At 34.5% G+C, this 13,073-nt stretch overlaps 1 long non-coding RNA gene across 1 annotated transcript in view; it reads right to left on the bottom strand.

The window, feature by feature from the left end:
* The window catches only part of LOC143227193 (uncharacterized), a 29,151-nt gene that overhangs the window by 9,300 nt on the left and 6,778 nt on the right, over positions 1–13,073 (bottom strand). The window lies entirely within an intron of this gene.

Raw genomic sequence — 13,073 nt, 5'->3', positions numbered from 1 at the left:
GGCTTTAACCATACTATCTGAAGTTATCTTATAGCTTTTATCCTTCCAATGGCTCAGCGAAAAGTCTGCAAGCTTTTGACGCTGAAAATCAAGTTTCGAAAATCATGATGAACATAGCACATTGTGTAGTTTTGTGCTTAACCAAATCATTTATAGTTGTCGGCAAACTATGGTTTATGTTGTAACAACATTGATTAATTTTTACATGACAAAAATGAAACTAATTAATTTTAATTTTGAAAAGATACAACAATGACGAATTTAGTTTTAAAAAATCTGAATGATTTATTTTGAAGGTAAACTATGTTTATCAAATAAAACCCTGCAGATTAAGTGCATTTTTAAAGAAATAGTTCTAATTAGTTTTATTATGAAAAATAATGTTTATTGGTTTTATTTAACTGGAAATAGAACAATGCTAAAACGAAACAGTACTGACTTATTTTTATAGTGCCCCTTCCTACTCGCTGGTGGATTCTGTGAAAAGCCCAAGATCTTGTAACGCTAAAACTTTAGTTTCAATACGCCCAGTGGGCCGAGCAAAGGTAGCCCATTGTGTAAGGCCCGGCATGACCAGGTGGTTAGGGCGCTCGACTCGTAAGCTGAGTGTCGCGAGGTCGAATCCATGTCGCACCAAATATGCTCGCCTTTTCAATCGTGGATTCGTTAAAATGTTACGATCAATAGTACTATTCATTGGTAAAAGAGTAGCTCAAGAGTTGGTGATGGGTGGTGATAACTAGTTGCCTTCCCTCTAGTCTTACACTTCTAAATTAGGGACGGCTAGCACAGATAACCCTTGTGTAGCTTTGCGTGAAATTCAAAAACAAGAAAACAACCTATTATGTAGCTTTGTGCTTAATAACAAATAAAAAATCTATAAACTGAGTTACCCATGCGAAAATGAAATAACGAAATCTTGTAACAAGAACGGATAAGACGGATATTTGTTTTCCACAGAATAATCCTTAAGTCGAAAATAAAATATAATTTTGATTCTTTACATAACATGTAAAAGTTTACGCATGTTTATATATGACATTTGATGGACGCGCCTGCCTGATTATATTTGTTTCTTAATACATTTATCTTGTATTTGTTGACAAATGTTTGAAAAATTTGATTCGTACGATTTGTTTAATAGAGATTTTTAATCAATCATGCATTATCGTTATTAACACAAACAAGCAGAAAGTAGAAACAAGTAATGAAAGCTATCAGAAATGTATCCATTTGTTTCTGATTAAATGCTCGATTGTGCATATTCTGCCAATTGGACAGATATATTTATCCTTTTTCTTTTCAGAAATAACGTGCATCATCATTCGTGTCTTTCAGTTCATGGAAGTAACTTATACAAATTATTCTTTAGTTGTTCCACAGGCGAGAAATGATGACAAAAATTTATTTGCTGAAACTTTGTAGAGTGGAGCAGTCATAACACGCTCTCCACAATGAACCAGGGCACTATAAAAGACCGACAATACCTTACACACACGCTGATTTAAAGACGAAAGGCAGAAGACTTTCGAAACGTCGTCCTCTACACTTGTGTCTCCACAACAGACAGTTTCCGTCCATTATACAAAGTTTCATCATGAATACTCTGCCTAAACAATCTATCAAATAATTTATTTGCTTTCATTTGACGATCGAGCAATCTACAAATGAAGCAGCTAGAATTCCGTAATATGAATCCAATGGCCCCTGGTTCGAGTCCTGTTGTTGTAAAAGCGCACTTCGTATTCTGACGCCATGGATGTATAATAAGAGAAACACTTAAATTCCACTATTCTCTTATAGTTGTGAAAACGTTGGTAAAGGATGCTGTTAATTATCTGCTTTCCCTCTAGTCTTTCAGTTATAAATTAGGAACGTTTAAGCACATATTATTCTTTGTGTAGCCTTATGCAGCCATTCTAAAATAAATCTTCTTTTAAGTTGAATCTTTTGCATTCATTATCATAAAATACGTTTGCGGTTACAATATTTCCGTTTTCTGATACAAAGGAAGCTTCTTTAATGATGTAGTTACGTTGTGAGAAATATTCAGTGCAAAATGCCACATTTGCTCCATAACAGAGCTACTATATCGAGTGTTCTGCTTTTATCGTGCATTACGAGGGTAGCCGCGTCTCGTAATTAATGAGAAAATATTTGTTTTCGGTTTAAATAGCTCCTAAGTGCTATCATGGCGGCTTCTATACATTTTCTGACTTTAGTGATTAATTTTGTCTCAGTGAAGATTTATATATGATTATCTATATATGTGTAGATATATATAATGAATTTACTAAACAAAGATGTTTCCAGTCTGGTCTATATGGACGTCGACTTTCCTTAATATGAGTAATATTACAGTCAAAACTGCAGTAAAAGATTCTCGTCCAACATGTTCCAAAATCTTACAGTTGTCAGTAGCAGTTCGTTTTTAGCTAACATTTGAACAACTACGTGCCATCAGTTATATAAACAACACTTGGTTGCAGTGCTCTATTATTTTCATAAACAGGGTGTAGAACTCACAGAATATCAGGTGTAATTTGTAAGTATTATATCAAATATATATAATAAATATATATATTTATATCAAATTTAGTTACAACTTGCAATATAAGCGTTTTCAGAGGGCGAAGGTATTAAAACATGTTGTATGTAATTACATGTTAACTATTACACTATTTAATCTTTGACTGCATTAAAAATGGTTTTATTAACGATTGAAAACCAAATATCGGTTTTTGAGAAAAAGTCTTTGCACCATTAACCAAAGGCAGTTCATATAGCACTATGCTGTAATAATAGTTCCACGTAAGAACGGTGCACGGTTCTTTACCTCTGTTTCTAGTGGACATTTTACTGGGATACTATTAAATATTAATAGTACACGTGATAGTATATATATAAAATTAGTTTCACTAGTAACATCTAACTGAATCCAAGTTTCTTTAAAATGTTCCTCAACTCACAGAAGAAACGATAAGATTAAAACGTAATCGCTGTATAATGTAATGAAAGATTGTGTTGCATTTAAAAAATTAACAGCTTTCTCTACAAATTAAATTTATCATTATATATATATTATAGCCATTTTTTTGCAAATTAAACAAATACATTTAAATAAAGTTAAATAAGTAAACAAAGTTATGAAGAAGGACTGCGTTAGAAACAGCAAATCCCAACCGCTGATTAATTATAACCATAATTTTTAAGCCAAAACATTAAAATTAAAACAAAATACGCTACATTTAAAAAAAAAAAGGTCCTAGGTTACAAGCTGCAACGTGGGATTATAAAATGTATCCTAGGTTTTGGAAGTGACTGCGGAATAGGACCCACATCGCGGTGGGGATACACCGTCTATCAGTCTTAACCTCCAATTCGCTAGTCTCACATACTCGTAAGAAATAGACACAATTAGATCAGAAATTAGGAGAGCAGGAAGTGAGCGCTCAAGCCTACAACGTCCCACATCTATATCACCCTTCACTGCCTGCATTCAATTGTGGGAAGGTGACTGCTCTCCCAAGTTAGAATAAGAAAAAGATAAACATAAAAAGATAAAAATAAAAAATAATGAAAATAAAGAAATAAGGTACTGAGATTATCAGATTTTTTTTTTTTATTCAAGGTGTGTTCACTCTGTCTGCTTGCATACTTACTTGTCTGTCAGGATTAACGTTTGACTTTCTGTTCTTACATGTATATTATAAAATTCTTTGATTAGCAAAACCTCTGATCAAGTGCAAAAATAATGGGAACAGAAAATGTAACAAAAAGTCTGTTACACAAAGTTTCTAGAATATAAAGAGGTTGGTTTTTCAAAGTTTAATAAACAAGCGTAGAAAAATTCTAAATTCTGCAACTATATCTATTTAGATTTTATTTGCCTAATAGTAAAATAACAAGGTCTGTCATTGTTTTTGTATTGTAGACCATATTATCGACAGCACAATAAAATATATGATTAGCGTAAACAAACTGCATTGTAACGAAAGTTATTGAAAACAAAGTCAGAAAAATAAACGAGATACGGATGAAGTTTGCAACAATCATAACGAGTTGAAAATAAAAAGTGGACTGGCGATCAATTACTAGAAACATGTGGCAATAAATGCTAAAAGGTCAGACCAAAGATCCTTGCAGGTTGTGGGGTGGGGGAGAAGATAGTGAATAACACCCTGCTCCGCAAAAATTTCGCCCATCTTTATAAGTGAAGTAACTGAATTAAGTATCACTTTTATGATGTACCGAGGAATGAAAGTCAATAGTGTACTTAATGGCATAATGATTCGAACATCACAGCCTAAACTCCGCAACCTAGCATTAATCACTAAGCCTACCCGGGTCCATATATAAATAGATAAATATCATTTCTCCCAATGTCTGTAAATTGATTTTCCAACCTTGAAAATTTTCTAATATACATCTATGATAAAATCCAATTAAAACTTTTATTTAAAGTTACTGAAAAAGTGTCAGGTGTTGAAAATTAAATTATAAGATAAATCGTCAACCCATATCGGAGCACTTTAACTGTTCTACACTTATGTGAACACCACTTATTTGTGTCTGATAATCGAACGTGACCAGTTGGTTTTAAAAAAGTAAAATGACCTTTTTCCCGAATGAGTTGGCCCGGCATGGCCAAGTGGTTAAGGTGCTCGACTCGTAAATCAAGGGCCACGGGTTCGAATCCCAGTCGTACCAAACATGCTCGCCCTTTCATTCGTGGGGGCGTTATAATATGATGATCAATCCCACTATTAATTGGTAAAAGAGTAACCCAAGAGTCGGTGGTGGGTGGTGATGACTAGCTGTCTTCCCTCTAGTCTTACTCTGCTAAATTAGAGAGAAAAGGCAGATAGCCCTTGTATAGCTTTGCGCGAAATTCAAAACAAATCCAAGACACGTGCCTCGATGCCACTGAGAATTCTTTATTTTGAGCTGTAGGTGTATTATAAGTCTTACAATGCTTCTACGCATCCTTTACCTCCAGCTGTGGAGGCGCTACAAGGATGTTTGTTCGTTTGTTTTGAATTTCGCGCAAAGCTACTCGAGGGTTATCTGCGCCAGCCATCCCCAATTTAACAGTGCAAGACTAGAGGGAAGGCAGCTAGTCATCACCACCCACCGCCAACTCTTGGGCTACTCTTTTACCAACGGATAGGAGGACTGACCGTCACATTATAACCCCCCACGAATGAAAGGGCGAGCATGTTTGGTGCAACCGGGATTCGAACCCACGACCCTCAGATTACGAGTCGAACGCCTTAACCCACCTGGCCATGCCGGATCCACTATAAGGAATACAAGTGCCATGTTTTTGTAGTTCAAAACCATTGTATCTTTCATTGTATATATTGTAGACGCTCTATATTTCCGCCCCCCGCTAGTACAGCGGTATCAGGGGTTAGATTCCCCTCGGTGAGCTGGGCAGATAGTTCGATGTGGCTTTGCTATAAGAAAAATACCCACTGTATGTCTCTAACTTGGACGTTTAGTCCTTGTGCGATTCAAGTTGAAAATACCAATACTGATTAAATATGACTTTTCCTTCGATGCTTCAAGGCACATAAAGAAACGTCTATAGTAAACCTAAACGTACATGAGATAAAAAGTATATACTACACGATAACATTTGTATAAATACACAGTTTATGCCATTCAACAAATAAACCTTTTTTTGTCGTACATGAATTATTTAAATATGGCCCAGAGCTGATGTTTTAGTATAAAAAAAAGGTTCCTTGAATGATACGATACACAATTCTTACCACATATTTTGATGAGTATTTCGTCATGGAACGTCTGTAACATAAGATAACCGGTCGGGTGGCTCAGAAAAATTTGTGGAAATTTCATTCTTGTGCTAATGCTGATTTTATTTGCAAATAAAAAAATCATTCATATTTTATTTCCTAGATGGCAGTGAATAAGTTTCAAGAAGAATCAGTGTTGTTTTAAACCACATCATTTATTTATCCTCAGTCAACACTTAGTAAAACGTATTCATGTATTAGTCATTTACCACACCTTAATATATACATTAACACAATAATTATTGTAAATATATAATTTGTTTATTTTTCAGATGTTTTTGTCTATTTTAATACATACATTGAAACTAGTTATATTGTAATTACTAATACGTTACAATATAAATTCAATTATAAAATGATTCAATACAAGTTATGATTAATACAAGAGCTTTTAGTTCGTTTGAGTAAATATTATTGATTATAATTATCTGGTATCCTATATAGTTATATTTAAAATTAAAATCTCCCTTGCATTTGTAATCGATCAATAATCTCTTACTTTGTTACATTATTTTCATTTTTATCAATAAATGTCTGTTATGGGGTTTTTAATGCTAAGTAACCAAAACGTTTGTGTGTAATTTCCTTTATAAGTGTTGTAAATCAACATTTTAGTTCTTATATGGCCCGGCATGGCCAAGCGCGTTAAGGCATGCGACTCGTAATCTGAGGGTCGCGGATTCGAATCCCCGTCGCATGAAATGCGCTCGCCCTTTCAGCCGTGGGGGCGTTATAATTATACGGTCAATCGCAATATTCGTTTGTAAAAGAGTAACCCAAATGTTGGCGTGGGGTAGTGATGACTAACTGCCTTCCCTCTAGTCTTGCACTGCTAAATTAGGGATGGTTAACGCAAATAGCCCTTGAGTAGCTTTGCGCGAAATTCAAAATAAACAAACAAACAATCAATGTGAAAAAAATTCTTAGCATCTGAACGTTTAGCATTTTTTTCAAAGAATATATTTTAATTAATGTAACTCTTAGTATTTTGCCAAAATTTTCAACGTTCTCTTTTAAATTTGAATTTTTATTAGTCTCTAAGTTTAAATATTCTATAACTTCTACTCTTTAAATATGCAAACGTTAATAACTATTACTATTTATACACGAATATACAATTTAAAATCATTTTATTTTTAAATTCAAAATGGATACTCGTGTTTGTTTTAGTTGTACTAAAACACTATTTGTTTTCAAAAACCAGTTTCCTACTGTTTTAAGTCATTTTTAATTTTAGTTCTATTGTTTGGTTTGTTTTGAATTTCGCGCAAAAATACACGAGGGCTATCTGCGCTAGCCGTCCCTAATTTAGCAGTATAAGACTAGAGGGAAGGCAGCTAATCATCACCACACACTACTAACTGGACATCATAATTATATGGGATTATCCTTTTCCAGGAAAACAGCGTACATTTAACCTTCAATTATCTGGAATTCTAGGGCAACTATATGCCTTCCCGGAATTACCAAGGCTTCGGCTAAAAATGCCGTTTTCACGTGTATAAATATTCTTAAAAACTCTGGGACAGAAACACCACTTGGGAAAGTTTCTTTGCCAGCTTGTTTTACTTTCTACCGATACAACAGTTCTTATACTCAAGTACAAAGAAAAAAAAAGAACGTTCCAAGTAAGTAACAAAATATATCTTCATTATAAATAAACACTCGATATAACTGATTTACCAGGAATAACAACTATCAGCTTCCACGCGAGCCCTTCAGAGTGAAACTCAATAGGATAAGACTATGATTGTATATCAGTCAAACGACAAAACACAGGGGAAACACATCAATTGAAGAAATGGTCCACGTAAGAAGAACTAAAATTAATTTTGTGAAAACTCAGTAATACCAAGGGAACCTCAGGAATGCATCCGCCTTCAACCCGGATTGAACACTACTTCCTTACATAATGACTGGCTGGTCCGTTTATAAATTAATTAATAATATTCTGCATCTTGTAAGTTTTACAGCTTAGGTGTCGCATTTCCAAATACTTTACCTTTGTACGTTTGGCAACAAGTTTATCGTAGTATTTTAAACCTTCAAATGTTGTTACGAATTTGAATTTCAATTCTTCTGAATAAAATACTTTTTCTATTGCTCAAACTCTACTGATACGCTCTGCTGGGTCGTAATCTGATAATGTAATATTTATAATGTCAAACTTTCAAGTATTCCGTATATTCAGCGTGAAAGACTTAGCTAATTAGAAGGACAACCAGTCAATAGAACCCGCCGTTTACATGGATACTTTTAACTAAATAGTTGGTGTGAGTGTCAGTTATAACATTCATACAGGTGAAAGTGCGAAACAGGTTCAACTAGTACATTGTGGCTCGAGCTTTAGACCTTCAGATCTGTAGCTCGTCATGCTAAAACCATGAGTTTCGTTCAGTCTTGAACTTTCGGAAACGTCTTGTGAAGCTTAAGATTCAATATAAAAATATACTTCGATTGATCTGAAGCTCTGCTCAAAAATGCTTCTCATAATCGTGTGTTTCTTGTCATCCTTATTACGTCTAACTGACAGCCTAATATTAAAAGAAAGTGGTAATTGTCAACATCAAATACTTGATACAGAATGAATGGATAAATGAAAAATAACTGATACCATCACCTAACCGAATAATAAAAGTACTAGTTACAGAATATCTTTAAAAACGAGTGTTAATTTACATATCACTAATGTTATAATATCGTTTAGGATATATTTGGCTTATCCTTTGTGTGGATATGTTATTTCAGACATTCTAAAAGTCTATGTTGCTTATAAATACGCTTCAAATAAACAGTATATCAGTTGTAATTGTGGTTCCTATTAGGTAATTGGTGGGCAGTAACGTAACAAGACATGAGTTTCTTACTGATCTCTCCCATCATATCGTTAACCTTAATTTCGGCCACTAATTATTTTTTGTCACATGGGTAACATGCTGGTACTAGAAATAACAAACACTGAGGCTGACAAATGTGTATTTAGGCTTCTGGTTGTTAATAATATTATTTTATATAAAAATGGTGCGGTCTGGATGATCTGCTATACATAAATATCGCACTTCTAAAATACGTGTCTATATCGATATAATTGTTATCTTTTGCTCAACGATCACAACATCTCGTTTACGCCTTTTATACACTGAATGAAATATGCGTCCTAGCTTTAACCGGAATAGCTTTTCCACATATTTCTTAAAGTAAAATCAAATAAATAATATGCGATTTAAATAGACGTTTTATGTGATAAATATACTTATTTTAAACTAATTATTTTCATTATATTTAGTAGTTTTTTACTTACAAACTGAAACGGAATTTCAACACATGAAGAAAACGGTCAGTTAATAAAAAATTAAAAACGTGTGTTTTACTTATCTTCACACAAATATCAATGTTTTAAACATATTTAATTCAGATATAAAATGTTTATTAAACACCAGAGGGTCGACATTTAAGCAGAAAGTGCCATACGACTGTGTTTAAGCACAGAGTGTCGTGAAAGAAGTTTTGAATCGTTGCTTCAATAGAAGTGCCACTGAATATACATTATTAAACAAATATTCATAGATGACTCAAAACGTCACTTAATTCAAGTGTCCCAAAATACTGTTTAAAAACTAGTTTCACAATCAAATAAATTACATAACTGAATAATAATCTAAAATGTTGGCTGTGGTTTCGCTAGAAAGTAGATAGGGACAGTGGGAATCTCGTTAATCTGTTCATGCGCGTCACTAATTAGATGACGAGGCATCAATATTTCAAATTACCCAATTTTACCTCAGGGTCAACAATACCGACAGATGCCTGATGTTAAACATGAATGAATGACGTGGAAAAGACTTCGATTGAAGCCGATAAATCCTACTAAGCGAGATGTTCTTCATTATTCGCTTTCCATAGGATATCAAGCGTATATAGGATTGTACGCCTACATAGGAACTCTTCGAAATATTTGGAATTGATGTCCAGGTCTGCTAGAACTTCCGTGTTTACAGGCAACCAGGCAACGCGGACACCTATTGGTAGACCATGAAAAACAACGTAAGAGGCACCAGTGAGCTCTTTTACTTGAAGTGCTAGATCGTGATATCTAGAAACCTTCGACTCGTATGCTTCTCGTAACGAGTTATACATGAGTTCGTATTGAACCGTCACGTCAACAACCACCGCTTTATCATCACGATGGAAGATCAGATCCGGTCTTCGGCGTTCACCATTACATGTCTTAAGGGTGAATTCTTGAAGAATCTTCCACCCTTTATAGGAGGCATCTTTTACCAAATGGTCACAGATCTTGTTGTGACGGCGTATTCTCATCGACTTTAACTTCGGATGTTGACCGCTAAGATGACATATGGTCTCTCTCCTGGCTGTACAGCCCCGGCACTTAAAAGAAACCTTGGTCTTACTGAGGTTACCTCTACTGAGACCCTCTTTCGTAGGATATACATTAGCCCTTAGAGCTAGACACTTCACCCATTGGTGGGCCTTCATACCAACCGGTTTAGGTAACCAGTGGTTGGCAGATCTTGAGCCTTTGAAGAGCTCTACACCATGCCCTTGCAGGGCAAATCTTTTCCAGTTTTTCCTTTCCATATTCCTCCAATTAGAATGATATGTTCCGGAAGTCTGGTCAGGCCTAGGGATCGAAAGTCCAGCTATCGAGGCAATAAGAGAGCCATAGTTACTCCCGCCGTTTACGTTGGAATGTTTGAACTACAAAAGCGAAATAAATTGTTTTAAGCCAGAATTAATCACGTGCATAGAGGTACTTACAAACAACAACGCCAGAATTTTGCATAAACAGATCACTGCATATTTGAAGAACAAAAAAGGTAAAAACAAAATTAAATCCCTTTACATAAGGTAACACGTAAGCATTGTGTTACCGCCCCTACTATAATGTCTAAATGATAGCATAGTACTCAACTGAAGTACATTTGTAGCACTTTGAACACACTTACTGATTGTTTTTCATCATTTCATAGTTCTGTTAGGATGTTCATCCCAGCTGCTGTCATACTTGTAACGGTAGTTGTTCTGGAATAAGCTTGTTAACATTAGGTTTAAAATGTTTCAATTGTCATTGCCCATACATTTACAGTTGACATTCTTGGTGTATAATTTGTATGAATAAACGTTTCTAATAATATAAACTTGAAGTCGACTTGCAACAACTTCAATGAAATTCTCACATCGCACATCGCAGGCCCACAACATCTCATGCCACACCAATAGTACTTATCACAAGCTATGTTCACAATACCTCATTCCATACCACTAATAATTTTTAAAGATTGGTCCACAACTCTTCATTTAATATCAATAATAAATGTCATAGTGTAGGACCACAAGACTGCATTCCATACCACTAATATATACTTTCTTGTACCTCTCAATTTCGAAGCTGTTTGCCTATTACTGAATATCTGAATTATTTACTATAATTATTATTGGCTCTATGATAATATACTTTATTTTGAAGCTGACTAGCCGGGCTTCAACTCGAGCGATTTCATAAAATATTCTCCTACACTTTAAGGGGTGAACTCGTTATAATAGTGACAGTCAGGATCGAAGCATGGATTATGAATATATGCTGCTATTGACTGGTCAATAAGGATAACGACAGCTTTAGTAGCTTTTTCATAAATACAAAATACAAATAACTATTATTCAAACCCAGAAGTGAACATGTTAGCGGAGACAGGTTGTTGATAAATGAACAAGTTAGAAGTATTGTTGAAATAGAAATAGGTTTCTCTCTTACAAACAAGTTAGGTTATTATTCAACAGTTAGTTCAAAATATGATTAATTGCGCTTTACATATTTTACCCCAACTGAGAATAAAGATAATACAATACACGCTTCTTAATAGAAAAGAAACGTCTAGTTTAAAATCATTTGCTCTTTCGTTTCAGCACTGTTTCAAACATCGTTTGTGCAAGCACATAGAAACATAAAAATACTGTAATTTTGTCTACATATGCATGTACTTTGGTCAGATTATATTAAGAGCTTAAGAAATGAGCACATGGAATATATTAGAAAATACGAGCAACACGGAACCCCTAGGGCCAGTAGCGTTTTAACGCATGCTAACTGCTCTCTAGGTGTCACATCAAGTGCGAGATTGATTTGGCTGGCACCAACGGAAGTTAGAAAATACAAACGAATATGCAGTTGGATGAACTAGGCATTAAAAACGTGGGGCTCACCGTGATAATAAAAATTTTTGTCATTGTCAAGAGGAGGACAAAGTATTTTTGATTGAGTTCTACAAATTTTGAGCTGAACAGGTGTTCACAGAAGTAGAGGCAGACAATCCACGTGAGTACAAACATTCATTGTTGTTGTTTTTGTAAGTGTCAGAATAGCACTTCATAATGAAGTTAAATGTTATGACTGGTGCAGTGACCATATCACTGCTATAATAAACCTAGAAGTTTGCACTGAAAACACCACACTGCCAAATGAAGCTTGCGCTAGTAATAACACTGCAACACTTTCCAACCCTAAGGGTTAGATGTTAAGGTGTGTCCTAGATTTACAAGATTGCTTTAACTAACCATTTCATAAAGTTATCAGAAAACTTTGGCATTTCAGAGACAGCAGTGTATTAGAAATAACACCTACCCAACCCCTAACGAACCATTGTAAACAGACCAGTAAGCTTCATAAAATGTTACACTGCTTCGTGGCGTACATAAGACAACTGTTAAACTTCCTACTGTGGAGGTCTAAACACATAATTTATCTGTCTCTTTCTGAACATAAATACACAAATGTTGAACTAAAACAACGTATGGTGCCTCGTTACACATACCCTAATTTACATTTATTTCACGCTTTCTGGTTTCAGATATTGCTTTGAATAAGTAGTAAGCACACAATATAATTTCTAAATACACTTTTTATACCTCACACAAAATTACAATCAACATAAGTATAACATACTGAAATGAAACAGTACAATAAATCACTTTTTAAAAAGTCGGTAAACAAGTTTAAAAACGGCTCCTTTTCTCGATTCTTAAACAAAGAATGTTTATGAATCAAACCTGTTACTTGTTCACGAACAAGATAAACTGTTTAACTTACGGAACGAACAGTGAATAAAGAACATGCTTTCGTTTATTTTGAAACTTGAAATTTGCAAAGTTTTTCATTAGTCGTATGCGAGCAGGTATATAATATATATCTAATAGACATCTTCTCTAGCGTTTAATGTTGGAGTTTCACCAATT

The sequence above is a fragment of the Tachypleus tridentatus genome, chromosome 1 (genome assembly GCF_004210375.1).
Source record: "Tachypleus tridentatus isolate NWPU-2018 chromosome 1, ASM421037v1, whole genome shotgun sequence".
Classification (NCBI taxonomy): Eukaryota; Metazoa; Arthropoda; class Merostomata; order Xiphosura; family Limulidae; genus Tachypleus; species Tachypleus tridentatus.
The sequence above is the reverse complement of the archived record's forward strand: the minus strand, read 5'-3'. Positions and strand labels throughout refer to the sequence as shown.